The sequence below is a fragment of the Astyanax mexicanus genome, chromosome 1 (genome assembly GCF_023375975.1).
Source record: "Astyanax mexicanus isolate ESR-SI-001 chromosome 1, AstMex3_surface, whole genome shotgun sequence".
NCBI classification, from domain to species: Eukaryota; Metazoa; Chordata; class Actinopteri; order Characiformes; family Acestrorhamphidae; genus Astyanax; species Astyanax mexicanus.
The window spans coordinates 83,164,300-83,190,630 of record NC_064408.1 but is presented as its reverse complement, the minus strand read 5'-3'; the positions used below and the strand labels follow the sequence as shown (position 1 = coordinate 83,190,630).

Genomic DNA, 26,331 nt, shown 5'->3' with positions numbered 1-26,331 from the left:
ACTCTTCTAATTGCTACCCTCTTCTTTAAAAGTTTTCACTTTGTGTTTTCTTCTCCCCCCTCTCGGTTCTTGAAGGAAGGAGGGGGAGGTGAAAATGAGCGGCTCTGTCTTTTTACAGGAAACTCTATCACGTCTCTCAGATTCCTACTGTGCCAATATGTTGATGCAATTCAACTGACACTCAAAGTAGAGGCTTTGCTGTCAGTTCCAGCGTATAACCCACCATCAGCCTGTTCATTTGTTCATTCAGTGCATATTAACTCACAGACATTCTTCTCATTAATGCTCTCTTTAACGCAGTCCACTGTGAGAGGAATCAGCTGAGTGTGATTTGACACAATGCTGCTAAAAATGGATTCAGTCCAAAGTTCTGGGACTGGGAAATGGGAGGTACAACATCTTAAGTATCTTAAGTACCTATATTAAGTTCAGATTTTCACACTTAACTTCAATTTTAAAAGGAATGGTTTCATGGTTTCAGACTACAGGACCAAAACAAAAATATTTTAAATAAAAAGAGCAGAATATAAACAAGAACTAGCAAGGGAGTCTTCAAACCTGCACACTTTAGTCCGGTTGACTCAGACTCTGGTTTGTTTTTACCTTTAGTGCATTTCATTTGGGCAACTGCGCCAAGACCCATGAGTGAAGGTGGTTTCTCTACAATCCCAAACAAACTCTGTAGCGAAATTATTTGTGGTGAGATCTTGATCTGACCTAATGATCAGCTGTTTTCTGCAAGCTTGAACTAAACTGCATTCTGGTGCAGTTTAAACTGGAATATTACACAGATAATTACTATCGCTATGAACAATTTTTTTGTTTATTTCTGTTGTTTCTCTAAGCTAAATTTCACTGAAATAAGCATTATCCCGGAACACATAACCTTCTTCCTGTATTTATTTTCTGCCCTAGACAGGTCTGACCAATAAACAGAGAGAATTTCCTCACATGGTTTGCTGTAACTTATTGTGATGGGCTTAACTATTTCCCTGTGTGAAAACAAACCAAAGTAAAAAGAAAATAATCTAAATGTACAAACAAATCAACTGATTCAGACCAGAGCAAACAAACAATCGGTGTGAAAAGACCTCACGGAAGCACAATTGCACTTGAATTAGCTTCATTTCAAAGTAATGATCATTTTAGCTTGCTTTTATAATCAAAGCCTATTTTTGTACTATTGGCACTGATACAAATACAATACTGATGTTTCTGTACTAATCTGTGGGATTTGCATGTAGGGTCTCCTGCATTAAATGTGGATGTGCTTTCTGCCAGATTAACTTATTTTTTTGTGAGGATAATACTAGCCAGATACCGCTGGTCACGATCATTTAAGATAGAATATGTCTAAAAGGGATCACCACCCACAGTGCACAGCATAGTATCAGAGCTCTCAGTGCTATCAGGGTTCACTTCAACTCCAATAACTCACCATCAGCACACGGTTTTCAGCCTCACTCACAAGAGAACACCTCACAATTTATACAGGTTTGATAGTTCCTAAGCTGTCCCATGTAATAATATTGAACTGTTCATTTATAGTTGCTATCCTGTGCCTTTAAGTATGTCTCTGTACATAGAGTATCTATTCCTAGCTGTATCCTATTCCTTTCTGTTTTATTCCGATTTTATTTTTGATGCTTAAAATAGTTTAAAAAATGCATTGAAGTATTACATTAACTGTTTTTATTACTATTTCTCTAATACTACTGGATTATATTTATTTAATAATCATATACTGTAGCACAAAAATTGAGTTTGAAATATGATAACGAGTTCATAGTTTTGACAAACTTTTCACCTCCGTTCGCTCCCAGCATTCTGAAATACTATGGTTTTAGACAATGCTCCAAACAGTATTACAGTGCTAGGGGCATAGCATTGCCCATGCATTGCTAAAAGATGGCAGGGCCTAGAGAACTATTTCATAGTACTGTGTGTATAAACAGTGTTTTTGATAAACTATTAGGTCTCAGTGCCTCGTTTTAAATATCAAGACTCTCAGAATTCTACCAATGAAGCATGGAGTTACTTTGAGCTTGTTAATGGTGAAAAAATGAGATTTATTTGCATGGGTAAAACTATGCCCTTATTGCTTGCACTGTAAGCCTGTGGGGAGCATCAGCTTAAAGCAAGCACTGTATTTTGGAATGCTGGCAGTGAACGGAGCTATGCTATTCACTACACCTCAAGACTCTTTCACACCGGAGTTGTCCTTTCAACATTTTAAATATATTCTAACAATACAATATGAAAACTGTAAACTATTTTCATTTTGTTTGTTGATACAATGTGAAATGTTCAAATGGGTCTATCCCCCTTCTCAAGAAGTAAATGCCATTTACAACTTCAAAGTTCCGGTGGGGGAACTTCTACAGAGCACTGCTTTAGTTGGAGTTGTGGTTTCCCACCTACTAGATGTGACCTTTGTCCTGCACTTGTTACTTTACCATAAGAGCTGCACTTACAGCTACTTAAACTGTAACTGGCTGCACTTAAACTGTGAAGTTTGTGGCAGTTCAAAAGTAGACGTACCTGTTTCTTCCCGAGCTGAATATTCTGAGAACCCGTTAATGACCGTTTAGGGTCAGAGCTCATCTGCGTCCCCTTCTCCACCGTATGTCTCTGCGGTCGTCATTGACGCAGGTGCAAAATTGCATCTTCGACTCATTCCCCTTGCTCACATCAGCAGGCGAGCCTGTCACACAAAACAATGACTCAGTACATTACATAGAGACCAGCTTAGCGCAGAAGTGATATAAAAATGATAATTGTGCTGTCTCTCTAAGGACTCCTGCTGAGAGCGGCTCAGTAATGATAGCCTTCCTCAAGTATTCTGACAGGTACAGTACTCATGTACTTGCTGCCCTTAAGACTTTTAAATTGACTTGTTTCCAGGTGTAGCTCTGATCTAAGACTTTTTGAATTCTCTAGTGCTGTAGTGACCATTTGCTGCTGACTCCTGACTGTGCAGGCTAATAACTATGTAGCTATATTTCCCACTTTATATGAAGTTTTGGAACAGAAAGTGAACATTTTTATGTTAAAAACAGTCACGACCAGTAATGGCAATATAATCTTACTTACTTAAGATGGCTGATGAATTGAAAACAAAAGTTTATGGTTTTCTACCTATCTACTGAAGGAGAGACCTTGAAACTGGCTTCTACTGTTGCCATATAACATATAACTGATTAAAGAAATTAAAATGCATCATAGACTGTCCTTTAAAACTGTGAGTAGCTTCTAAAATAATTTTTCAATTATGTCCATTAATCATAGTTTGATTTAGTCATATCCTAAAAAGCAATGTTTGATAAAAAAGACACATAGAAACTTTGCAAAGATGGGTTGGTGTTTGTGACACTTCCCATTCACAAAAGGGGGTCTCCAGCTACAAAAGTTAAAGAACCACTGCTTTAAAAGACTGATGTCAATTATAATATTAAAGTTATGCATCAGAAACATCAGAAACATTCAAAGCAAGTAACTTTAAATCAAATAAATATAAAAAGCATAATTATAACTAAAGAACTTATCAACAGTGATTATGCGTGATTGAATAAAAAAAAAATATATATATAAATCTGAATAAAAAGACATGTAGTTCTAATGTAGTTCTAATAGGTTACAGCTATTTGTTGTTTTAAGTTAAGTGTTTAAGTTATGGTACTACAACCCTAATTAACAACAGGACTGAGTAAAATATCAGATGTTGAAAGTGAGACATTATACCATTTCATGTCAACCACTCCTCCCCAAAAAGTTGGGACAGGGCTATGTCTACCTGTGTGTAAGCTGGTTGGAAGTAAGCTGAACAATTGCTGGAGTTCGGAAGAGGAATATTGTTGTCTGATGTAGGTTTTTACCTGCTCAACATTTCTGACTCTTCCAGTATTTTTAGTTTCATGATGTTCCAAACCTTTTCTTGCTCTCTTTACTCTTCTTTATTCTTCATCTGGAAAGCTGTGCTGTTGTGATGGACACAGTATGTGGTTTAGCGTTGTTTTCCTGAAATATGCAAAGCCCTGCAGTAGTTTTTAGTACAGAACCATGCTTGTTTTAGTACAGTGCCACCATCAAATACTGACAGTCAGCCTTGAGCACAGGGATTTCTCAGGATTCTCTAATGTTTTTTTTTATGATATTACTGTATGTACTGTAAATGCTGTAATATTCACAGTGTTCACAATTTGGAGTTGATGTAAATTTATCTGAAGTTCCACAATTTTAGACAGTTTTTTTTTGGCAAATTATTAAACCTCTGCCTATGTTTGCTTCTGCCTGTTTAAAATGCTACTGATTACTTTTCTAGGCTTTTGTTGGCCCTGTCCAAAATGTTTTAGGATTTGATTCTGCCATCAAGTTCTAAATTAGGCTTAACTGAAACAATAACTGTATCACATTCAAATGCAAAATTAATATTTGTGTTATATTAATTTACAGCATGTATGATTCTCTGAAATTGTATTTAAAGTTACTGTACTGTCTGTTATATAGTTTGTGCCCTAGTTTGGGGACCAGGCCTGCTTCTACCAGACATACCAGACTTCACATTTGTTCGGTGGAAGCTTGGTCTGGAAGTTGGATCATCAGTGTTGGGTCATCAGAATGAGCATCCTATTCAGAGGGATATGATTTAGTCACCACTTCCATCTACCCAACAAAACACCTCTTTATGGCAGTTTGACTGTGTGGTAAAGGCTGTGTTTTGAGTCTTTGTCTTAAGCTATGTATTTTTTCCTGCATGCGATAATGATGAATTCCCAGTGGAGCCAAGCCACACATTGGTGTACAGTGGGAACGTGCATATTACAGCCGGCCTCGTTTCTCCTCCAGCCTGCGCCGGCTTTAAGGACTTCTAAGCTCTGTCAAGCAGCACATCAAACAGCGCTCTCCCGAGGGTTCCATGACACCTTCTCTTCCTTGTCCAAGGCGTGGAGGAGACGCACTTTTCCTCTCCGCTTTTAATGTTCACTCTTCCGCTCTCTCCTCAGGCGTCTGCAATCGCAAATGACGACTTTGTTAGCCATCACGCTCAATCAAAACCTGAGGCAGGGCGTCCCTCTGTTTCCTCTGCTTCCGATTAAAGAGCAGCAGTGATGTGTACCCCCGCTGGTGCAGGAGACCAAACTGCCCATCTTCACTGAGGTGAAGTTAAAAGTGCCCACCGCTCGTCATTGGCCTAATGAAGTGATTCCTCCCTCCTGTCCTCCAGTACCGTAGAGCACCATTAGAGCCTGCTTTAACCAATCTCCACAGAGACTTGAGCATTATTTACGGATGTGAATCAGGTGCTACAAAACACAGAGCTGTGTAAGTGGACTGCAGGACTAATGAACCACACCAGCCTAATGTGGATCAACATTAACCTTATAAAGAAGTAGTAGGTAGATCACACTAACCCATACTCATATACTCATAATACTTGTAATGTATTCTGATACTGATACTGGCTACTTACCTGTTTAAAAAATGTAATTGTAATCTAATCATATTGATTTCTTATTTTTGGGGGGGATTACTTGTCTTCAGATAAGCAGAAAACAAATACTTTACAAATAAATTCCCATAAAACAATCCGATGTAATCCCCAGGCTACTACATTGTACCATCACTGCTGGGTCAGAACCTTCACCATATGTATATACATACTATATATTATTACATATATATTATTAAAACCAGAAAAAGTCATCACTATGAACAACAACAGCTATGGATTAGAAACACACGCACACGCTAACTCAATGAGAAACAGACATGGTAAGAGTAGTGATTTTGTTTATCCTGTAATGTAATCCTTGCTTAGTAATTGTTTGTAATATTGCTAGTAATATTTTTATATGTAACTGAATGTAATTACATACTGTTATTACTTTTTCAGTGTAACTGTAATGGATTATATTATCTGTTTTTCATAATATGATTACATAAAAGTTGTTACATAGAGTATAATTTGTTACCCTACCCTGCTCATGTATTCTTACATGAAATAAGTAAAGCTAGCTTTGCAAAAAAGTGTCTGTTTCTTATAGCAAAAACTGCAGTGGGTGATTTACGGCATCCAGCATTTACTTACACATAATTATCGCTAAATGTACTCTTTCCTAATGCAACTGATATTGATAGCATATTGATATTTTATTACATGCCATCAGACAAACATCCATTTTTGGCACCTTTATTTTTGTATTAATTCTAGATACAGGATGTGTGAAGAAGTTTCGCAACTTCAGTTAACCGGATCTGAGTATTTAGCAGCACATATAGTAGAGGTAAAGGCAGTTCAGTTCAGAGATGTGTGGTCGACCAGCTGCTGTTCTCATATTTGTTGTCACAAGAAAGTGGAAGAAGGCAACGGATATATAAAGCCCATTACAAACTGCTCTGTATTACTGTAGCACCAACTGGCAGCAGCTCACCAATACTCACCCCAGAATTTCCACAATTAAGCCTTTGTTTACAACCCAAAAAGTCATATTAGGAGCGGGAAATTTAGCGTAATTATTCATAATTCCGTCGATTCGAGTGTAGCTACCTCATTTGCCTGTTTAATTCTGCCTTTTAATTCCTTGCATACATTTGCACATTAATTTTGCCCATTGTCTGCTGTGAGGGGTTGTTTATTCTAAAGAAAGATTTCCTGTGCGATGTTTTTCACAGGAGTGTGGCCCAGTCGGGTGGCGTTCCAGCTGCGAGTGGTGATGATTTGTTTTGTCCTCATTTACAACCCACCGTTTTAACACATTTACTCCCAGCTCTCATTTTTTACAAGCAGTGAGAGACATCATCCACCCGATAATAGTCAATCAGTTAGTCAGTCAGAAGGCCTGCGCTGGTCTGCTTTCTTTTTCTCTCCCTTTCTTTCTCTCTGCTTCTGTCACTCAGTCACACTAGATTTAGCCCTTAAAAGTTACAAGTATAGCATGGTGTGATTTAGGCTTAATTACTTCCTACTTGTAGTTCACTGAAAAGAGCAAAAAACACTTTGTCTAAAGTGTTGGGTTATAAATTCCATTCATGACAGATTTGTATTTATTCAGAAAATAATAACTGTAATTAATGTGTAATATTTTCTTCTTTGTAATTTAATATAAATGTAATTTATTAAGTAACTTGTCTAAAAAAAGCTGGCTGCAATTATAAAATTATGTTTGAACAGTGCAGCAAAACTGAAATAATCATCATAGTCAGGTCACCCACAGGTATCGTCTATCAGCCAGGTCATTCTACACAAGGGGGCGCTGAGAGCAGTTTAACTTCCTGTTGTTTTCGAGAAAACCTAGATCAGCAGGATCTCACCAGTGCATGAGGGTTATGTTTATAGCAGGGCCGTCCAGTATTAGCCAAAAAACGTTATTGTGGCTGCAGGATTTTTCATTTCAGCCAATTAAAAGCACAGCACATCAATGTTTGAGGACTTACTGATTAAACATGTGGAATCAGGTGAGCTGCTGTTTGTTTTGAATGAAAAACTCTAAGATTAGTCATTTATGTGTAAGTTTGGACACCCCTGGTTTATGAACCATTTTCTAATATATGAAGTAAAACTATTCATTTGCTTTTAGAAACTTTAGAAAGACTTACTTGTGCAGTAATTCGATTGGTTATGAAGCATTGCAGGAGGACCTTAGGCATTTTATTTTCTATATAGCAAAGTATAAATTATTTTAAATATATAAATAGTTCAGCAAATGTTATTTAAGATTCAAAGTTAATTAATTAGATGATAGGTTAATTTATTTGCAAAATAAAACATGTTTAGGTCGAGCTAGTTGATTGGTTTGGTGTAGTACCATCACAGGCACATATAGCTAGTAGATTAACACGCTATTTGTGTTATTAATGCCTGAGTGAAGAGGTTTTCCTGTGCTAGGCGTTTTACACATTAAGGATAAATGGTTAAACACAGTCTTTGGCAACAAAAGTGAAGCAGCCACTGTACCTCTAACCAATAGAACTGAGAAAAGCAGCATAAATTAGAGCTTAGATTCTCTGCTGTTAAATTAAATGACTAGTTATATGTAATTGGTTCAGTACAACTGACTCCTATTACTTTTTATCTTTTTCCTGTATTGTTTAGTCTGTAATGGCGGCTGACTCAGTCATTTATATGCGGGACTATACTTATGGAGCGCTCTATTGAGTTTTTCCTCTTAGGCTTCTGAACTCTTTGGCTGAGGGTTGTTTAGCCTGTGTCTCGGTGCTCTGTGTAATGTTATGTTTCTAGGACAGGACTTCTCCTGCTATCAGAAGCCTAAGCCAAGCCTGTTATACTAGAAATACACACCCTAGAGTTGGATATACTACTTTTCAGGTTTGCCATTAGCAGATAAACATATACACCTATATTTGAGTAGCATACTGTTTTATTTTGTTGAAGCCTGATCTACATTTCAGTTATGACGTGCCCTCACTGCTGTCAAGCGAAGCCAGTGAAGACTGGGAAGGTGCTGCTGGTAGAAGAGCCAGAGAAACTTTTATACTCACTGCCAATATTATACTTTGGTCACTGGGTTTTTTTGAGACATGCTAAGGCTTTTTAGGCTGTGTAGCAGCTAACGTTTCAGCAGTTTAGGCTGTTTAGCAGCTGAAGTAGCCCGCTTCCTAGCTTCCATGCTGCAGCACCACTCGTTTGCTGTTGTGTATTGGCCACCTCAGGGTGGAGTTTTGGGGACTGAGCAGCAGGCAGAGTCAGATATCGGCCGATGCAGATTTTAGGACAATTTGAAAATAATCAGCCCAATTAATCAGTCGATCACTAGTTTTGGTTTCCCTTTTTACAGAAATTGTAATATGTATAGATGCTTGGGTGGGTGTTTTAAATTTACCATCTACAACCATGGGCATAGGTTCTTTTCTTTGGAAGGTGACAGATTTGCCCAACAACAATTTAATAGTTTTGTGTTGTTTAAATAATACAATTTTTCTTTTTTTCCAATTATTGTGAGACCCTCTAATATATAACATCCTTGAATATTATACCACTCATTGCTGTGGTTGTATTTTTATCAACAGATCTGCTGTCGCGCTGGTCGACAGCCTCTCATGGTAGTCTAACATAATAATCTTCTCAAGTTTGCTGTATAATAGGATATAACTGCATCAAATTCATTCAAAGACTGGCTAAAGTATGGTCTTAGAATGCATTTACCTGCAATTATACTGATAATATATAAACTAAATTCAAATAGTGCTGTGTAATACAGCAAGAAACAGCCTGATAAACATTTTACAGTTCACATACAAAAAAGTGTGGCAAACTGGTTAATGGCGTGTTCTCTGAGAACTCATGGATTCAAAAAGTAAATCAAACTGCAAACTTCTTCCTGAAGCTATACGCTAGTACAACAGAGAGAATTAGCAGGAAGATCATTGACTGGATGCCCCCAGAGACCTCTCGAGTAGTAATTACTTCCTGCAGCCAGTGCAGTTAAAATCTATCAGCATCAATAGACAGCAGGCTCAGAGTTTTATGACTCCTACTGGTATTGGTCCTAAAGGTGTCCTTATAGGGCAACTGTGAACCTCAGAACTGCTAGCATGGATTTCCTTGTCACTGTGATGCCTGCAATTATCATCATCATGTTTTTGAGCAATATTTGAACAGATATGACACAAAGAAGATGCCTGTTTAGAAATTACAGTCATTTTTAAATATTGCCTCTATTTTTAGTGTTTCAGGTTATTGGACAATTGACTCATTGAATGATCTGAACTGGATCTGGTACACCATAATCTTAAAAGATCATATGCTAAAGATCGAAGGTAGCATTTGTGTCTTATGTCTACACAATTCTGGCATAGACAATTTTCTGATTTTACCTCTAAAATGTGAATTTTTTTTTTTTTGCATAACATTCAAAACGTGCTTTGCTCACAAATGTAAAAATGGGCTAAAATTGTATTATACACAATACAATGATGAATAGTGGCACTTAATAGTCAAAACATACACTGGCAGGTGACAAGTTGCTTGTGTTGTCTTATTCTTATTCTGCTTGTGTTAATAACTTATTCTGTTTCTAAGTCTTAAATATGAATGTCATTTTAATGTGAATGAGTTTTATGTTATACCGTATCTGTGGGTGGTGTAGCATAGTGGGAACAACACCATCTTCATAAAGACACACTTGGCTTCAGTTTTTCATATGGGTAGGCACTCCGCACTAGCTACATCAATAACAGGCCTTGAGCAAGACTCATTCCATTTGTCTACCTGAGAAACATGAATGAATTGTAAGTTGCTCTGGATTCAAGCAAAATGGCATTTATGTAAAACACATGCCAAACTCATAAGAAGTGATGAATTAATGTTTTTTTTATGGGCAGGGCAAGAGTAGACCCGTTTCAAGGACATTATTGAAGATTACTTCACATGTAACAACATGATCTCGCTTATATTTAAAAATTGCATCCTAAGTGTGTGCCCTGGCTCATGTATGTTCTTTACCAGAATGACCCTGGAGTGCTGCTGCCTTTTCCGCGCCTGTCCGTTTAATCTCTAGAGAAATCATGTAAAATAATATGTCCCTGTGTGAGAGTGTGTGCAGTATCACCTTAGCCGAGTTGGTGAATGTCTACAGCAGCTTCTCTTGCGTTTTTTCACTCCTCTGTGTATTTATGTGTCCTTTTTTGGTGTAACCCTCCTGGCAGAAGCTGAGCATTTCTTTGAAATCTAGCTGCTGGTGTCTCCGGCTCGCGTGCGTGCAGGCGCTCTATCAGATTTGCATAAATAAGCTCCCAGCATGCCTGCACCGCTGCCCAGGTGCAAGGACATTTGCATATAGAACTGTGATAGGGCTCCCCCGAGTCCCTTTAGCGACTGCCGAGCGAATAGGGCGTCGGTGGCGGCACAAATGAATTCGGTATTAAAGTCACACACATGTGCCCTGCGTTTCACGTATGGAGGCGCTGAGGTGATGACCACTGAGACCGCATCAAGAAGAAAGCTATAGTACAATAAGAACATAACTGATAAATGATAAATGGTGAGATAAATTGAAAATCTATTATGGCTGTTATATAGAGGGAAATTGTTAATACTGTGCTGTCTCAGTGACTATCACTGTATATTGAATCAAATGAATAATAGATATTAATCTTTTGTCACGAGTTAGCAAGATGTTCGTATTCCGAGACCATTCAGATGTAATTATGTAATTGCATATTTAATAGGCCTATATAGTCATGCATCATCCTGTAGCCGGTGTCACGCCCATATGCCAAAAGTGTTCAAAGTTCACTAGGTTTTGTCCTCCATACATGTTTTCTCATGTCACTGAATCCTCTGCATTAGGAGGTTCATAATAAGAAATGAAAATGCAGCTATGCCTGCTCAGTAGATTGAGATATTTGTACAACAGTAGTAACTAGGATATATATACTAGGATATATATATACAGCTCTGGAAAAAAATAAGAGACCACTTCAAAATGTTGAGTTTCTTTGATTTTACCAAATTGAAAACCACTGGAATAAAATCAAGAGGAAGATGGATGATCACAAGCCATCAAACCAAACTGAACTGTTGTATTTTTACACCAGGAGTGGCATAAAGTTAACCAAAAGCAGTGTATAAGACTGGTGGAGGAGAAAATGTCAACATGCATGAAAAATTTGATGAAAAACCAGGGATATTCCACCAAATACTGATTTCGGAACTCCTAAAACTTTATGAATATGAACTTGTTTTCTTTGCATTATCATCTTTTTTCAGCTAACAACTATCATTGTTAATATGGGCTGGCAATGGAGGCTACTGTACTATGTAAGTTGAGGGAAAAGAGCAGGGCAGAACTATCTCTAATGTCTACTGCCTCAGTCCACATGCTTCTTTCACTTTATTAGGGCCCGAGCACCGAAGGCGCAGGCGAAGCCTGCACCGGAGGTGCAAAGCCCTATTGTTTTTGGTCCGTTTATTATTATTATTAGGGCCCGAGCACCGAAGGCGCAGGCGAAGCCTGCACCGGAGGTGCAAAGCCCTATTGTTTTTGGTCCGTTTATTATTATTATTATTATTATTATTCTGCCTCTTTGCGTCCATTTTTGAGGCATTTCCGATACTCGAAAACTCACGCATTTTGGCACAGACCTCAAGCTCAGCGAAAATTTTAAAGTTCCATAGAGGCTGGACTTTGGCGTTGTTCAGGAGCTCTATAGCGCCCCCAAACGTCGGCAGTGGCCGGGATGAAGTTTGTCCAACGTGCACCAACTTTGGTACGCTCATTGACCTCCTCATAAACAACAAGAATCACTAGGTTTTATTTGACTCCGCCCAACAGGAAGTCGGCCATTTTGACAGGAAGTTGCAAAATAAAAAGTTTCCCGCTGGGTTTCGGAGGGGTTAGGATGTTTGAAAACTCCTAAAATTTTACAAAGCTATTTGGCTTAGGCCATACTTTGACCGTAAATTGGAATTTCGTAAATTAGTCTTTCATCAGCTCTCTAGCGCCACCTATTTTATATCATATTTATGAAAAGCTCTCAGCCTCTTGATAATTGGCAGATTCAATAAGTCTTTGAAATGATTTAGGAATATTTTGTCGTTTTTCTCATGTGTAGCTAGAGGACTCTACAGCGCCCCCTATTTTGTTTAGGCCATTAAATTAGCTGTAGCTGTCTCAAAATTTCTCCAATATTCTCAATTTTTGGCAACAACATAGAAACTATCATCCCGCACATATTACCTATTGGCTTGTACTAGCTCTGCCCAACAGGAAGTCGGCCATTTTGAAATTTGTGGAATTTTTACACATTTTTCACGAACTCATTCAAACTCCTCCTAGAGTCTTTGTCATATTACCTCTAAATTTGGTGTGGATAGGCTCCAGACATACATGGTGATAAATTGCGAAGGAATAGTCGATAGCTGAAATGATGACGTAATGGCGGACAATTAATTTAATGGAGATGCAACACTAGACCAAAGTGAAACCATGACACGGTCATAAAACAGATGATTGAAAAATCATGAAACTTGGTAAAAACACAAGAGACATCATAAGACACGTTTTTAGTATTGGAATGATTGACTCCGCCCAACAGGAAGTCGGCCATTTTGAAATATGTGCATTTTACACACATTTTTTGCATACTTTGTCGAACTCCTCCTAGGGAATTTGTTGAATACTCTTGATATTTGTCAGCAAAAAACTACTACCATCCGTGATGATAAATTGCGAAGGAATAGTCGATATCTTAAACGAGGACGAAATGGCGGACAGTTGAACTGCTTGAGATGCCCCATTAAAACAGGAAGTGAATACATTCTGGTGTTAGTAGGTGTTTGAGGAGGTTAAAAAGGTTGAAAACTCTCAAAAATTTACAGGCCTGCTTGAATTAAGCATTACTTTCATCTGAAATTAAAATTTCTTGTATAAGTATTTCATTGGCTCTATAGCGCCACCTAGGTTTCAATGCATATTTGACATTATGGGAATGCTCAAAACCTCTTGAAAATTGACAGATTGCATAAGACCTAAAAACACTTTACAAATATTTTGACAATTTTTTCATGTATAGCAAACAGACTCTACAGCGCCCCCTAATTCGTTTGTTTAATAAATTAGCTGTCGATGTGTCAAAATTTGTCTAATCTTCTCAAATTTTGGTAGGATCGTAGATAGTATGACCCCGCACATATTTGCAATTGGCTTGTATTAGCTCCGCCCAACAGGAAGTCGGCCATATTGGAATTTGTAATATTTTTACACATTTTTCACAAACTAATTTAAACTGCTCCTAAAGTCTTTGTCAGATTACCTCTTATTTCACTGTAAATGAACAACAGACATATTTGATGATAACTGCCAAAGGATTAGTTGATCTGTAAAACGGTGACCCAATGGCGAGCAATTGAGTCACTAGAGACGCAACACTAAACCAAAGTGAAACCATGACATGGTCAGAAAACAGATAATTGAAAAATCATGAAACTTGGCAAAAACACAAAAGACATCATTACACACATTTTCAGCATTGGTAGGACTGACTCCGCCCAACAGGAAGTCGGCCATTTTGAAATATCTGCATTTTACACACATTTTTTGTGTACATTGTCAAACTACTCCTAGCAAATTTGATGAATTCTCTTGGTATTTGGTAAAAATAAACATTGAACATATCTGATGATAAATTGTGAAGGAATAGTCGATATCTCAAACGAGGACGAAATGGCAGATGGTTGAGTTTTTGAGATCCCACATCAAAACAGGAGGTGAAAACCTAGGTAATGCCAGGTGTTTTGAGGAGGTTATAACGGAGAAAAACTCACAAAATTTGACTGGCCTGCTTATCTAAGGCTGTTGTTTGATGTAGAATTAGAATTTCAAATACATGTATTTTAACAGCGCCATAGCGCCACCTGTATTTTAAATGGATATTTCACATGTTTAACAGGATAGAAAACTCTTGAAAATTGGCACACTCAATAAGACCTCAAAATTACTTTTACCGGTTTCTCGGTTTGGCCCGGTACGATTTGCGCTGTTGTGCGAGGGCCCTACGTCCCCCTGTGACAGGGGGACAACTCGTTATTAGGGCCCGAGCACCGAAGGCGCAGGCGAAGCCTGCACCGGAGGTGCAAAGCCCTATTGTTTTTGGTCCGTTTATTATTATTATTATTATTATTATTATTATTATTATTATTCTGCCTCTTTGCGTCCATTTTTGAGGCATTTCCGATACTCGAAAACTCACGCATTTTGGCACAGGCCTCAAGCTCGGCGAAAATTTTGAAGTTCCATAGAGGCTGGACTTAGGCGTGGTTCAGGAGCTCTATAGCGCCCCCAAACGTAGGCAGTGGCCGGGATGAAGTTTGTCCAATGTACACCAACTTTGGTACGCTCATTGACCTCCTCATAAACAACAAGAATCACTAGGTTTTATTTGACTCCGCCCAACAGGAAGTCGGCCATTTTGACAGGAAGTTGCAAAATAAAAAGTTTCCCGCTGGGTTTCGGAGGGGTTAAGATGTTTGAAAACTCCTAAAATTTTACAGAGCTATTTAGCTTAGGCCAAACTTTGACCTTCAGTTGGAATTTCGTAAATTCGTGTTTCATCAGCTCTCTAGCGCCACCTATTTTATAGCACATTTATAAAAAGCTCTCAGCCTCTTGATAATTGGCAGATTCAATAAGTCTTTGAAATGATTTAGAAATATTTTGCCGTTTTTCTCATGTGTAGCTAGATGACTCTACAGCGCCCCCTATTTTATTTAGGCCATTAAATTAGCTGTAGCTGTCTCAAAATTTCTCCAATATTCTAGATTTTTGGCAACAACATAGAGAGTATCATCCCGCACATATTACCCATTGGCTGGTATTAGCTCCGCCCAACAGGAAGTCGGCCATTTTGAAATTTGTGGAATTTTTACACATTTTTCACGAACTCATTCAAACTCCTCCTAGAGTCTTTGTCAGATTATCTCTAAATTGGGCGTGGGTAGGCTCCAGACATACGTGGTGATAAATTGCGAAGGAATAGTCGATAGCTGAAACGATGACGTAATGGCAGGCAATTAATTTAATGGAGAAGCAACACTAAACAAAAGTGAAACCATGACACGGTCATAACACAGATGATTGAAAATTCATGAAACTTGGCAAAAACACAACAGACATCATAAGACACGTTTTTAGCATTGGTAAGACTGACTCCGCCCAACAGGAAGTCGGCCATTTTGAAAAAAGTGTGTTTTACACACATTTTTTGCATACTTTGTCGAACTCCTCCTAGGGAATTTGTTGAATACTCTTGATATTTGTCTGTAATAAACTACTAACATACTTGATTGTAAATTGCGAAGGAATAGTCGATATCTTAAACGAGGACGAAATGGCGGACAGTTGAATTGCTTGAGATGCCCCGTTAAAACAGGAAGTGAATACATTCTGGTGTTAGTAGGTGTTTGAGGAGGTTAAAAAGGTTGAAAACTCTTGAAAATTTACAGGCCGGCTTGATTTAAGCAGTAGTTTGATCTGAAATTAAAATTTCATATATACGTATTTCATTGGCTCTATAGCGCCACCTAGGTTTCAATGCATATTTGACATTACGGGAATGCTCAAAACCTCTTGAAAATTGACAGATTGCATAAGACCTAAAAACACTTTACAAATATTTTGACAATTTTTTCATGTATAGCTAGCGGACTCTACAGCGCCCCCTAATTTGTTCATTTAATAAATTCGCTGTGGATGTGTCAAAATTTGTCTAATCTTCTCAAATTTTGGTAGGAGTGTAGATAGTATGACCCTGCACATATTTGCAATTGGCTTGTATTAGCTCCGCCCAACAGGAAGTCGGCCATATTGGAATTTGTAATATTTTTACACATTTTTCACAAACTCATTTAAACTGCTCCTAAAGTCTTTGTCAGATTACCTCTTATTTCGCTGTAAATGAACAACAGACATATTTGATGATAACTGCCAAAGGATTAGTTGATCGGTAAAACGGTGACCCAATGGCGAGCAATTGATTCACTAGAGACGCAACACTAAACCAAAGTGAAACCATGACACGGTCAGAAAACAGATTTTTGAAAATTCATGAAACTTGGCAAAAACACAAAAGACATCATTACACACATTTTCAGCATTGGTAGGACTGACTCCGCCCAACAGGAAGTCGGCCATTTTGAAATATCTGCATTTTACACACATTTTTTGTGTACATTGTCAAACTACTCCTAGCAAATTTGTTGAATTCTCTTGGTATTTGGTAAAAATAAACATTGAACATATCTGATGATAAATTGTGAAGAAATAGTCGATATCTTAAACGAGGAGGGAATGGCGGACGGTTGAATGTTTGAGATGCCACATCAAAACTGGAGGTTGACACATAGGTAATGCTAGGAGTTTTGAGGACGTTATAAGAGAGAAAAACTCACAAAATTTGACCGGCCTGCTTATCTAAGGCTGTGGTTTGATGTAGAATTAGAATTTCAAATACATGTATTTTAACAGCGCTAAAGCGCCACCTGTATTTTAAATGGATATTTCACGTGTTTAACAGGATAGAAAACTCTTGAAAATTGGCACACTCAATAAGACCTTAAAATTACTTCTACCGGTTTCTCGGTTTGGCCCGGTACGATTTGCGCTGTTGTGCGAGGGCCCTACGTCCCCCTGTGACAGGGGGACAACTCGTTATTATTATTATTAGGGCCCGAGCACCGAAGGCGCAGGCGAAGCCTGCACCGGAGGTGCAAAGCCCTATTGTTTTTGGTCCGTTTATTAGGGCCCGAGCACAGAAGGCGCAGGCGAAGCCTGCACCGGAGGTGCAAAGCCCTATTGTTTTTGGTCCGTTTATTATTAGGGCCCGAGCACCGAAGGCGCAGGCGAAGCCTGCACCGGAGGTGCAAAGCCCTATTGTTTTTGGTCCGTTTATTATTATTAGGGCCCGAGCACCGAAGGCGCAGGCGAAGCCTGCACCGGAGGTGCAAAGCCCTATTGTTTTTGGTCCGTTTATTATTATTATTATTATTATTATTATTATTATTATTATTATTCTGCCTCTTTGCATCCATTTTTGAGGCATTTCCGATACTCGAAAACTCACGCATTTTGGCACAGGCCTCAAACTCGGCGAAAATTGTAAAGTTCCATAGAGGCTGGACTTTGGCCTGGTTCAGGAGCTCTATAGCGCCACCAAACATCGGCATTGGCCGAGATGAAGTTTGTCCAAAGTGCACCAACTTTGGTACGCTCATTGACCTCCTCATAAACAACAAGAATCACTTGGTTTTATTTGACTCCGCCCAACAGGAAGTCGGCCATTTTGACAGGAAGTTGCGAAATAAAAAGTTTCCCACTGGGTTTCGGAGGGGTTAAGATGTTTGAAATCTCCTAAAATTTTACAGAGCTATTTGGCTTAGGCCAAACTTTGACCGTAAGTTGGAATTTCGTAAATTCGTGTTTCATCAGCTCTCTAGCGCCACCTATTTTATATCACATTTATAAAAAGCTCTCAGCCTCTTGATGATTGGCAGATTCAATAAGTCTTTGAAATGATTTAGAAATATTTTGTCGTTTTTCTCATGTGTAGCTAGATGACTCTACAGCGCCCCCTATTTTATTTAGGCCATTAAATTAGCTGTAGCTGTCTCAAAATTTCTCCAATATTCTCGATTTTTGGCAACAACATAGAAACTATCATCCCGCACATATTACCCATTGGCTGGTATTAGCTCCGCCCAACAGGAAGTCGGCCATTTTGAAATTTGTGGAATTTTTACACATTTTTCACGAACTCATTCAAACTCCTCCTAGAGTCTTTGTCAGATTATCTCTAAATTGGGCGTGGGTAGGCTCCAGACATACATGGTGATAAATTGCGAAGGAATAGTCGATAGCTGAAACGATGATGTAATGGCAGGCAATTAATTTAATGGAGACGCAACACTAAACAAAAGTGAAACCATGACACGGTCATAACACAGATGATTGAAAATTCATGAAACTTGGCAAAAACACAAGAGACATCATAAGACACGTTTGCCGTATTGGTAAGACTGAATCCGCCCAACAGGAAGTCGGCCATTTTGAAATATGTGCATTTTACACACATTTTTTGCATACTTTGTCGAACTCCTCCTAGGGAATTTGTTGAATACTCTTGATATTTGTCAGCAATAAACTACTACCATCCGTGATGATAAATTGCGAAGGAATAGTCGATATCTTAAACGAGGACGAAATGGCGGACAGTTGAACTGCTTGAGATGCCCCATTAAAACAGGAAGTGAATACATTCTGGTGTTAGTAGGTGTTTGAGGAGGTTAAAAAGGTTGAAAACTCTCGAAAATTTACAGGCCTGCTTGAATTAAGCAGTACTTTCATCTGAAATTAAAATTTCTTGTATACGTATTTCATTGGCTCTATAGCGCCACCTAGGTTTCAATGCATATTTGACATTATGGGAATGCTCAAAACCTCTTGAAAATTGACAGATTGCATAAGACCTAAAAACACTTTACAAATATTTTGACAATTTTTTCATGTATAGCTAGCAGACTCTACAGCGCCCCCTAATTCGTTTGTTTAATAAATTAGCTGTGGATGTGTCAAAATTTGTCTAATCTTCTCAAATTTTGGTAGGATCGTAGATAGTATGACCCTGCACATATTTGCAATTGGCTTGTATTAGCTCCGCCCAACAGGAAGTCGGCCATATTGGAATTTGTAATATTTTTACACATTTTTCACAAACTAATTTAAACTGCTCCTAAAGTCTTTGTCAGATTACCTCTGATTTCGCTGGATATGAACAACAGACATATTTGATGATAATTGCCAAAGGATTAGTTGATCGGTAAAACGGTGACCCAATGGCGAGCAATTGAGTCACTAGAGACGCAACAATAAACCAAAGTGAAACCATGACATGGTCAGAAAACAGATTATTGAAAATTCATGAAACTTGGCAAAAACACAAAAGACCTCATTACACACATTTTCAGTATTGGTAGGACTGACTCCGCCCAACAGGAAGTCGGCCATTTTGAAATATCTGCATTTTACACACATTTTTTGTGTACATTGTCAAACTACTCCTAGCAAATTTGATGAATTCTCTTGGTATTTGGTAAAAATAAACATTGAACATATCTGATGATAAATTGTGAAGGAATAGTCGATATCTCAAACAAGGACGAAATGGCAGATGGTTGAATTTTTGAGATCCCACATCAAAACAGGAGGTGAAAACCTAGGTAATGCCAGGTGTTTTGAGGAGGTTATAACGGAGAAAAACTCACAAAATTTGACCAGCCTGCTTATCTAAGGCAGTTGTTTGATGTAGAATTAGAATTTCAAATACATGTATTTTAACAGCGCCATAGCGCCACCTGTATTTTAAATGGATATTTCACATGTTTAACAGGATAGAAAACTCTTGAAAATTGGCACACTCAATAAGACCTCAAAATTACTTTTACCGGATTCTCGGTTTGGCCCGGTACGATTTGCGCTGTTGTGCGAGGGCCCTACGTCCCCCTGTGACAGGGGGACAACTCGTTATTATTATTATTATTATTATTATTATTATTATTATTCTGCCTCTTTGCGTCCATTTTTGAGGCATTTCCGATACTCGAAAACTCACGCATTTTGGCACAGGCCTCAAGCTCGGCGAAAATTTTAAAGTTCCATAGAGGCTGGACTTAGGCGTGGTTCAGGAGCTCTATAGCGCCCCCAAACGTAGGCAGTGGCCGGGATGAAGTTTGTCCAATGTACACCAACTTTGGTACGCTCATTGACCTCCTCATAAAGAACAAGGATCAATTTGATTTATTTGACTCCGCCCAACAGGAAGTCGGCCATTTTGACAGGAAGTTGCAAAATAAAAAGTTTCCCGCTGGGTTTCGGAGGGGTTAAGATGTTTGAAAACTCCTAAAATTTTACAGAGCTATTTAGCTTAGGCCAAACTTTGACCTTCAGTTGGAATTTCGTAAATTCGTGTTTCATCAGCTCTCTAGCGCCACCTATTTTATATCACATTTATAAAAAGCTCTCAGCCTCTTGATAATTGGCAGATTCAATAAGTCTTTGAAATGATTTAGAAATATTTTGTCGTTTTTCTCATGTGTAGCTAGATGACTCTACAGCGCCCCCTATTTTATTTAGGCCATTAAATTAGCTGTAGCTGTCTCAAAATTTCTCCAATATTCTAGATTTTTGGCAACAACATAGAGAGTATCATCCCGCACATATTACCCATTGGCTGGTATTAGCTCCGCCCAACAGGAAGTCGGCCATTTTGAAATTTGTGGAATTTTTACACATTTTTCACAAACTCATTCAAACTCCTCCTAGAGTCTTTGTCAGATTATCTCTAAATTGGGCGTGGGTAGGCTCCAGACATACGTGGTGATAAATTGCGAAGGAATAGTCGATAGCTGAAACGATGACGTAATGGCAGGCAATTAATTTAATGGAGAAGCAACACTAAACAAAAGTGAAACCATGACACGGTCATAACACAGATGATTGAAAATTCATGAAACTTGGCAAAAACACAAGAGACATCATAAGACACGTTTTTAGCATTGGTAAGACTGACTCCGCCCAACAGGAAGTCGGCCATTTTGAAAAAAGTGTGTTTTACACACATTTTTTGCATACTTTGTCGAACTCCTCCTAGGGAATTTGTTGAATACTCTTGATATTTGTCTGTAATAAACTACTAACATACTTGATTGTAAATTGCGAAGGAATAGTCGATATCTTAAACGAGGACGAAATGGCGGACAGTTGAATTGCTTGAGATGCCCCGTTAAAACAGGAAGTGAATACATTCTGGTGTTAGTAGGTGTTTGAGGAGGTTAAAAAGGTTGAAAACTCTTGAAAATTTACAGGCCTGCTTGATTTAAGCAGTAGTTTGATCTGAAATTAAAATTTCATATATACGTATTTCATTGGCTCTATAGCGCCACCTAGGTTTCAATGCATATTTGACATTACGGGAATGCTCAAAACCTCTTGAAAATTGACAGATTGCATAAGACCTAAAAACACCTTAACAAATATTTTGACAATTTTTTCATGTATAGCTAGCGGACTCTACAGCGCCCCCTAATTTGTTCATTTAATAAATTAGCTGTGGATGTGTCAAAATTTGTCTAATCTTCTCAAAGTTTGGTAGGAGTGTAGATAGTATGACCCTGCACATATTTGCAATTGGCTTGTATTAGCTCCGCCCAACAGGAAGTCGGCCATATTGGAATTTGTAATATTTTTACACATTTTTCACAAACTCATTTAAACTGCTCCTAAAGTCTTTGTCAGATTACCTCTTATTTCGCTGTAAATGAACAACAGACATATTTGATGATAACTGCCAAAGGATTAGTTGATCGGTAAAACGGTGACCCAATGGCGAGCAATTGATTCACTAGAGACGCAACACTAAACCAAAGTGAAACCATGACACGGTCAGAAAACAGATTTTTGAAAATTCATGAAACTTGGCAAAAACACAAAAGACATCATTACACACATTTTCAGCATTGGTAGGACTGACTCCGCCCAACAGGAAGTCGGCCATTTTGAAATATCTGCATTTTACACACATTTTTTGTGTACATTGTCAAACTACTCCTAGCAAATTTGTTGAATTCTCTTGGTATTTGGTAAAAATAAACATTGAACATATCTGATGATAAATTGTGAAGGAATAGTCGATATCTCAAACGAGGACGAAATGGCAGATGGTTGAATTTTTGAGATCCCACATCAAAACAGGAGGTCAAAACCTAGGTAATGCCAGGTGTTTTGAGGAGGTTATAACAGAGAAAAACTCACAAAATTTGACCGGCCTGCTTATCTAAGGCTGTTCTTTGATGTAGAATTAGAATTTCAAATACATGTATTTTAACAGCGCCATAGCGCCACCTGTATTTTAAATGGATATTTCACATGTTTAACAGGATAGAAAACTCTTGAAAATTGGCACACTCAATAAGACCTCAAAATTACTTTTACCGGTTTCTCGGTTTGGCCCGGTACGATTTGCGCTGTTGTGCGAGGGCCCTACGTCCCCCTGTGACAGGGGGACAACTCGTTATTATTATTATTATTATTATTATTATTTTTATTTTTAAACTTCGCGCCCATTTTTGAGGCCTTTCTGATACTCGAAAACTCTTGAATTTTGGCACAGACATCAAAGCCGGTGAAAAATTTGAAATTTCACAGTTCCTGGGCTTGGGCGTTGATCAGGAGCTCTATAGCGCCCCCAAACGTTGCTAGTGGCCGGGATAAAGTTTGTCCAATGTGCACCAACTTTGGTACGCTCATTGACCTCATTATACCGATCAAGAATCACTTGGATTTATTTGACTCCGCCTAACAGGAAGTCGGCCATTTTGGCAGGAAGTCGCAAAATAAAAAGTTTCCCGTGGTGTTTTGGGTGGGTTACGATGTTCGAAAACTCATAAAATTTCACAGGCATATTGGGCATAGGCTGTACTTTGATGTAAAATTGGAATTTTTCATATTCATAATTTATCAGCTCTCTAGCGCCACCTATTTTATATGACATTTATAGAAAGCTCTTAGCCTCTTCTAAATAAGCAGACCCAATAATGCCTTTAAATGATTTCGAGAAATGTAATCGTTTTTCTAATGTGGAGCTAAATGACTCTACAGCGCCCCCTATTTGGTTTAGGCTAATAAATTAGCGGTAGCTGTCTCAAATTTTCCCCAATGTTCAAGATTTTTGGTAGAAAAATAGATATTACGATGCCACACATAATACCCATTGGCATGTATTAGCTCCGCCCAACAGGAAGTCGGCCATTTTGAAAAATGTTAAATTTTTACACATTTTTCACGAACTCATTCGAACTCCTCCTAGAGTCTTTGTCAGATTACAACTAAATTGTCTGTGGATAGTCTCCAGACATACGTGGTGCTAAATTGCGAAGGAATAGTCGATAGCTGAAACGATGACGTAATGGCGGGCAATTGATTTAATGGAGACACAACACTAAACCAAATAGAAACATTAGCATGGTCAGAATACAGCTGCTTGGAAATTCATGAAACTTGGCAAAAATATAAAAGACATCATTACACACGTTTTCAGTGTTGATATGATTGACTCCGCCCAACAGGAAGTCGGCCATTTTGAAAAACGTGCATTTTACACACATTTTTTGCATACTTTGTCGAACTCCTCCTAGGGAATTTGTTGAATACTCTTGATATTTGTCAACAATAAACTACTACCATCCTTGATGATAAATTGCGAAGGAATAGTCGATATCTTAAACGAGGACGAAATGGCGGACAGTTGAATTGCTTGAGATACCCCATTAAAATAGGAAGTAAATACATTCTGGTGTTAGTAGGTGTTTGAGGAGGTTAAACAGGTTGAACACTCACAAAACTTTTCAGGCCTGCTTGATTTAAGCAGTACTTTGATTAAAAATTGAAATTTCATATATACATATTTCATTGGCTCTATAGCGCCACCTAGGTTTCAATGCATATTTGACATTACGGAAATGCTCAAAAACTCTTGAAAATTGTCAGATTCCATAAGATCTAAAAAACACTTTACAAATATTGTGATAATTTTTTCATGTTTAGCTAGCGGACTCTACAGCGCCCCCTAATTCGTACGGTTAATAAATTAGCTTTGGATGTGTCAAAATTTGTCTAATCTTCTCAAATTTTGGTAGGAGCGTAGATGCTATGACTTTGCACATATTTGCAATCGGTTTGTATTAGCTCCGCCCAACAGGAAGTCGGCCATTTTGAAATTTGTGTAATTTTTACAAATTTTTAACAAACTCATTTAAACTGCTCCTAAAGTCCTTGTCAGATTACCTCTAAATTAGCTGAGAATGAACATCAGACACAGTTGATGAAAATTGCCAAAGGAATAATTGATCGCTAAAACGGTGACGTAATGGCGGGCAATTGATTGACTAGAGACGCAGCACTAAACCAAAGTGAAACCATGACACAGTCAGAACACAGATGATTAAAAATTCCTGAAACTTGGCAAAAACACAAGAGACATCATTAGACACGTTTTCAGTATTGGTAGGACTGACTCCGCCCAACAGGAAGTCGGCCATTTTGAAATATCTGAATTTTACATACATTTGTTGTGTATATTGTCAAACTACTCCTAGAAATGTTCTTGAATTCTCTTGGTATTTGGTAAAAATAAACATTAAACATATCTGATGATAAATTGTGAAGGAATAGTCGATATCTCAAACGAGGACGAAATGGCAGATGGTTGAATTTGTGAGATGCCACATCAAAACAGGAGGTCAAAACCTAAGTAATGCGAGGTGTTTTGAGGAGGTTATAACGGAGAAAAACTCACAAAATTTGACCAGCCTGCTTATCTAAGGCTGTTGTTTGATGTAGAATTAGAATTTAAAATACATGTATTTTAACAGCGCTATAGCGCTACCCGTATTTTAAATGGATATTTCACATGTTTAACAGGATAGAAAACTCTTGAAAATTGGCACACTCAATAAGACCTTAAAATTACTTTTATCGGTTTCTCGGTTTGGCCCGGTACGATTTGCGCTGTTGTGCGAGGGCCCTACGTCCCCCTGTGACAGGGGGACAACTCGTTATTATTATTATTCCGGACATTTTCGCCCATTTTTGAGGCATTTCCGATACTCGAAAACTCATACAAATTGGCATAGGCCTCAAACTCGGCGAAAATTTTAAAGTTCCATAGAGGCTGGACTTTGGCGTGGTTCAGGAGCTCTATAGCGCCCCCAAACGTCGGCAGTGGCTGGGATGAAGTTTGTCCAATGTACACCAACTTTGGTACGCTCATTGACCTCCTCATAAAGAACAAGGATCACTTGGTTTTATTTGACTCCGCCCAACAGGAAGTCGGCCATTTTGACAGGAAGTTGCAAAATAAAAAGTTTCCGGCTAAGTTTCGGAGGGGTTAAGATGTTTGAAAACTCCTAAAATTTTACAGAGCTATTTGGCTTAGGCCAAACTTTGACCTTAAGTTGGAATTTCGTAAATTCGTGTTTCATCAGCTCTCTAGCGCCACCTATTTTATCTCACATTTATAAAAAGCTCTCAGCCTCTTGATGATTGGCAGATTCAATAAGTCCTTGAAATGATTTAGAAATATTTTGTCGTTTTTCTCATGTGTAGCTAGAGGACTCTACAGCGCCCCCTATATTGTTTATTCCATTAAATTAGCTGTAGCTGTCTCAAAATTTCTCCAATGTTCTCGATTTTTGGCAACAACATAGAAAGTATCATCCCGCACATATTACCCATTGGCTGGTATTAGCTCCGCCCAACAGGAAGTCGGCCATTTTGAAATTTGTGGAATTTTTACACATTTTTGACGAACTCATTCGAACTCCTCCTAGAGTCTTTGTCAGATTATCTCTAAATTGGGCGTGGATAGGCTCCAGACATACATGGTGATAAATTGCGAAGGAATAGTCGATAGCTGAAACGATGGCGTAATGGCAGGCAATTAATTTAATGGAGACGCAACACTAGACCAAAGTGAAACCATGACACGATCATAACACAGATGATTGAAAATTCATGAAACTTTACAGAAACATAATAGACATCATAAGAAACGTTTTTAGTATTGGTAAGACTGACTCCGCCCAACAGGAAGTGGGCCATTTTGAAAAAAGTGCATTTTACACACATTTTTTGCATACTTTGTCAAACTCCTCCTAGGGAATTTGTTGAATACTCTTGATATTTGTCAGTAATAAACTACTAACACACCTGATGATAAATTGCGAAGGAATAGTCGATATCTTAAACAGGGACGAAATGGCGGACA

At 38.3% G+C, this 26,331-nt stretch overlaps 1 long non-coding RNA gene across 1 annotated transcript in view; it reads right to left on the bottom strand.

Moving 5' to 3' along the window:
* Positions 1-1,916: 1,916 nt before the first annotated feature.
* The window catches only part of LOC103027851 (uncharacterized), a 43,947-nt gene continuing 19,532 nt past the window's right edge, over positions 1,917-26,331 (bottom strand). Inside the window, exon 3 of the long non-coding RNA XR_455293.3 lies at positions 1,917-2,704. This is a non-coding gene — a long non-coding RNA (uncharacterized LOC103027851). The remainder of the gene's footprint in view (positions 2,705-26,331) is intronic.